Raw genomic sequence first — 6130 nt, 5'->3', positions numbered from 1 at the left:
TTTCTTGATATTGTTTTGTTAAAATATGACGCAAACTAGTATTTTAACTGAAAAAATATTCAACTCTTGTTAATGCGAGGTCATGAATTTTGACAGAACCTCGACTGATATATAGATATAGATATTTTCCCTTTTTAAAATACAGAGCCTGAGCCTCAGAAGTATTAAAAAGAACTTTGTTTTTATCAACGGTTTACCGACAAAAAGAATATGATCGAAGACTTTAATTCCATACAAAAACTGTTTGCTGTTTTCAGTTTAAGAGCATTGCATATGTCGGAGCTGCATCAATCCTTTAATAATCGCCAATAAAACGAATGCAAACATTGTAAAACAACTTTGATTGCTTGCTGTGATGGTTAAAGGAAGCATTTTAAATCAAGGCAATCTAAAGGAGATATACTTAGGCAGCCTTTTTCGTGCAATAGCTGCATAAGGATCCTCTTTTCAAAAAACTGTATGGCATATTCGAGGATATACATGTAAGTTATTTGTAGATAAAAGTATCAGCGTCAGGAATTTGCAAATAATATTTTCAAGAACAAGCTATGGACTTATGTCTCAAAACACGAAAACAAGTTCGTATGTGTGGTTAATGCATGAATGATAATAAAATATGATTCCAAAGAGCATTATCCCACGCTTGTTTCGGAACAATAAAGATATTTGCACTTATTTACGAAAGTCTATTTTACACAAAATTGAAAGTTTATGTTGCATATAATTACTTAGCACTTCATGACACTCATTACAAATACTTGAAATGTTTAACATAATGTTATCAGAAATATCAATTAAGAATTATTCCATCATAAGAACGTGTGTTAGTGGCAATTTTATATTAGTTTCATATCCGTTACAATAAGCGTGAAAATGAATAGAATGTAATAGAGAGGCAAACTGCTGGTCCATTTGTGTAATGCAGGAAAAGTTTACCAATGCAAATTGATTGGTTAATAGTAACCAATAAACATTGACCCATCGACAAACAATTTTGATAACATAATGCCTTGCAAAACAATCAGCCAGTTTTAACCAAATAGCAATTGAATCCGGAAGACTATGAGTGACTTTGTGTTGTATATTTTTGGGTGAATTTCGGTTTACTATGATCGCTATAAGGCAGAAGAACCACTATGTATTAATCAAAAGTGATCTTCTATCATCTGTTTTTGATGTTTAGCTCTATGTAAGCGACTGGTACGCGATATTACAGGGCTTGGCATTTTAAGGAGTACTCTGGTCTCAGGATGGTGATACGGAGTACGCAGACACTCAAAACTTGGTATAAATGGGCACTCAGATTATCATGATCGTATTATATCATTTTCCTGGTAGAAGCTTAAAGAGTATCTGAAATCAATGGATCATCATGTATCTCCCGCCGATTGTCCGTTATACTAAGATCCTGTCGCATTTTAACAAGTTTATAGTTAAATATATAAATAATCGCTTCACAGAGTAGCTCTTTGCCAGCTGTGAATGTTCAGTACGCGAATGTACTTCAATATTACTCAAGACATACATTGGGCCCCGATCCGCTTCGTTGCACGCCGGAGGTTGTGTGTCAGAGGTTAGAATAATCCATTGGCTTGCAAATTCATTATGTTTCCCATTATTTATCAGTTAAAAAGTAAAACCAGCATCGTGTATTGGCCGTAAAGAGTACACACATAAATAATTGTTGTATCAAGACATGTTCATTAGGCATGATCACTATAACTTCGGTTAAATGTTGTTGTTTTTCAACACCATTCATTCGTATTTCAAACGTTTAGATCCAACACTTAAATCAAAGGTTTAATTTATTTGATGATCTTGTAAACGACAACATAAATATCGTATTCAAAACATATCGTCTGATTGCCTTAATGTGATAATAAGATATAAAACTATTTATGTTGGGAATATCGAAAGCGAAGTAAACATATACTGAAGTCGCAGGGCAATTTCTGAAAAACTATATATATAAGAGTAGATATTTTTGGAAAAGAGAATGTTGTGATGAAAGGTACAATGTCCGCGGACCCGTGTGAAAAATGCATGTTTACGTGAAACAAGTCGCAAAAAGAGTCATATAATAATATGATAATGTAGCGTTTGTTTATTAATTGTAAAGGGTTTTGGTATGGGAATGATTCAAGTCTGTGGCGGAAAAAATATTGCATTGTAAAGCGGAAATATGATTAGTTTGAAATGAAACATAAGTTTATCGTGATTGATTATAATATAGCACCGATTATGCCAATGTTTCATGCCTTGTAATATTCCCCAGAGCTCTCCGGTAAATTAACGAATGTTACAAATATACGCGAGGTTTCAGAGTAAAACATCGTGTTTATTGCATTTTCATTGCATTCACTAATGGCCATACGATGTGTAGATAACAAAATTAATGTTTGTACTGTTTCTAACCATTCTGTAAAATCACATTTTTTTATTACAAGCGAATCCTTTATCCTTCAGTTGTCGCATCCGATTTGTTGCAATTTGCCCTGAATGAGCAGCGATGCTTACACGGGTATGCTGTCTGCGGAAATGGAAAACCGATATAACATTATAAAATTAGACAAATTTGCTTAATGTCACGGAGCAGGTTAAAAACAAAAATGACCTATCATGTTGCACTTAAAAAGGTTTGTTTTTTACTTAATAATTATCATTCTTTTTTGTATGAATTTAAATATCTTAATATTTAGGAAGAATGGCCACACCAACGTTGGTTAGAATGTTTGTAAAAGTATGCAATGAAAATATGGTTGCGATTTTTGTCAAAACGTTGAAGTAAAACCTGTTGTGACAGACACGACGTCTTATCACAGAGTTGGTCTGAGTGACCGACTTGACGCCTTTTCACAGAGTTGGTCTGAGTGAACGATTTGTCGTCTACACACAGAAGTGGTCTGAGTGACCGACTTGTCCTCTTCTCACAGAGTTGGTCTGAGTTACCGACACGACGTCTTCACGCAGGATTGGCCTGAGTGACCGACACGACGTCTTCTCACAGAGTTGGTCTGAGTGACCGACTCGACGCCTTCTCACAGAGCTGGCACAGACGCAAGCTGACTTTGATATGTAAATCACGTTACACTCTATTGGGCAAAAATGGCCGTTTCTCATCGGGCTTTAACCTGACTATGAACATTCTTTTCTTTTTCTACCAGTTTACAGAGATGCATAAAGTTAAAAAAATTGAGCATGTAAATCTCTTAACTGCCATCAAGCGCTCGTATCCGCTTTTTATTTCACATAAACTACATTAATATACCAACCGTCTAAAGCATGTTTACTTCTTATCACGCGCCTTATGCTCAAACAAAGTGAAAAATAAACATATTCTGTATAAACAAGAATGACATTTTAAAAACAAACCATTCTCATTTTATAAGAGTAAATCATACACCAACCTTAAAACTAGTTGACGAATTGCGACGTCTCTCAAAAATAGCTGACCACAAGTAAAATCCTGAGAAAGATAATGTGCAGATTATTTTTGTTGCTTGAAGCCCTGTACGGTAATGCAGTCTAAGTGACAATGCAGTCGAATGTACGTGAACAAAATCTCGAGAATTTATTTGAGGATATAAGGGGAACCTATAATTCTAAACGTATTTTTTAGCATGCGTTCATATTGTTAGTTTATTGAACATAATTAAAGGCCCTGACTGAGACGTCAATAATAAAAAAATATACCCCATGTGTCTTTGCCGTTATGAAATTACTTATAGGCATCATCAGTTATTCCGTAATATTTCATGTGATAGTTACTAATACTACCCTCGAGTGAAGTGTATGCTATCGCCTTCCATGAGATTTGATATTTATATAAGAATGTACGAAAATCATTGGCTTATTTGGAAATACTCGTTCACCGTTAGTTGTACATGCTCTTTTAAACCAGGTTTACACAAGATCAGCGAAACGATTCCAGAAGACTTCTATGCATTTTGTTACAAATACACTCCTTTTTTAACATTTGACATTTGCATTGGAAATTTATTTTACATCTAACATACAACTATGGAGCATTTTTGTACGTTTTTGACCTTGTGTCTTTGTACAAAACTATAATTACCTGACATAATTAATGCCATTACTTGACCAAAATAAACACTTCAAGTTTTATGTGACTTCGGTCATTTGGTGTGGCTTGTGCGTATTCATTATTGTGCTTAAGCGTTTACAAAGGGAGAGAAAGCAGAGAGAGAAAAAACACGAGTGAAAATGAAAGTATGTGAATTTAATACATAAACGTTGCATTTTTATTGTTCATCGATATCGATGTGATGCGAGTATGGTTACAATCAGGCCATATCTGTTTTGGAATATCTTGAATTCTTATATAATTTACGTGTATTTGACTATAAGAAGAGATTATTTTCATACAAAAATAAGTCTTTAAGGTCACTTGCAAGCAGCATATACCATATTTTAGAAACAAACTTTGTTTAAATTTTATATCATCTATATAGTTCTACAATGTTTTCCTTGATGATATAAAACTAACCTTAATTTAAATTAGAAGAGCAGTATTTCACAAAGGTAACATTTCCAAATAATGAGAGATTTCGTTTTAATTCCTTGTAAATTGCATCTATCACTAGTCATTTATTGCCTCAAGTCGAGAGCTTCCATGACCTCAAGTGCAATGAAAGTAAATCTTCGAGTAAAGAGACCTCATTCAAAAGACATATATTTAAACTGAATCTTTATAATGGAACATTGTGTCTTAATATCCACAATTATTGGTATATTTTGGTGAGATGTTTGAATGCAAGAAAGTTGGAAGTAGCTTTTGGTTCAGATATCGGGGTTATGAACTGAATTTGATTGTTTGGTAAATATTTGTATAATTTCCTGTCGCTTAGAATTGCCGTCGTTTATCCTGCATTGTCTAATATTTGAATTCATAATTGTGTATTTTTTTTCAGAAAAAGGCAAAAAGAGTAAATTTGATACGACTTGTCAACATTGAACACCGTTTCGAAGGAAGCCACAAATGAATTCGACGTTAAGCTGAAACGTTTTAAATATTTAGTACGACGTCACGACGTCTTTGAGTACACAGCTTTCCAGGTATGGTAATAGAATCATTTGGTAAAATCAATAAAAGAATAGTTAAAAATCAGACTTTGATACAACCATTGTATGAATAACCAAAATCAGCGTATGAAAAACTCTGTTTTGACTTGCATAGATTTTTTTTAAATATAATTTGGGACAAATTCGAATTATCTGTTCGGAAAACGTGTTCATATTGCATGTTTACACGCAAATTTATGCATAACTCATCAAGTACAATTGCTTCTACCGTTCTAATTTCAGAAAACGAACACGCACACACACACACACACACACACACACACACGCACACGCACACGCACACTGTTTCTTCTGTACATATTTCAATATTCCATCATGTACATACGTGATTGAAATACTCTAAATGGCTTAGTTGATTATTTTGACAGCTTGGATGTAAAACTCTGATAACTTTTAAAAATGATGTGTTAACTTGCAAAGAATATTATTGTGTAAACGATAATGATAATAACCCTCCCGCCTCAACTGTCATATCAAAATGCAGTAGTTTCAGGTATTAAATGGGATGTTAACACTATATCTTAATAGGCTGGAATAACTATATGTGGGTTTCGAAACTACATTGATTTTAACACAAATCGTAAGAAATTATAGACATCTTCCAGCGAGGCATTATTATTACTATATGTTTTGAAGAGAAAATAAAACTATAACTGGATTTAACTTTAACTTCTTTAACTTCAACAATTTTAATTAGTAATTAAATTGGAACCCAGATTTAGTGACTGACAAATACGGACTTTATCTTCAACGTACCTATCTTAAGATAATTTGTTGTTAAATTTTATAAACAGGATTTAATATTCTTAGAAGGCACGGATTACCAAATTAAATTTAAGAATCTGGCTGTTTAATGTTCTTTATACACTTGATATAGATGTTTGAACCCTGTTTCAATTAAGAAAACGAAACGCAGACTGGCGTTTATAGCTTACTTAAGGCAAAAAACGTCACCCGCCATTCCACAGATCTACGTTATTGCCATCGAGGTGTTAGTTTGTAATTCATCGATTCTACGTACACTGAA

This window comes from Mya arenaria, chromosome 14 (genome assembly GCF_026914265.1).
Source record: "Mya arenaria isolate MELC-2E11 chromosome 14, ASM2691426v1".
NCBI classification, from domain to species: Eukaryota; Metazoa; Mollusca; class Bivalvia; order Myida; family Myidae; genus Mya; species Mya arenaria.
Note: the sequence above shows the minus strand (reverse complement) of the source record.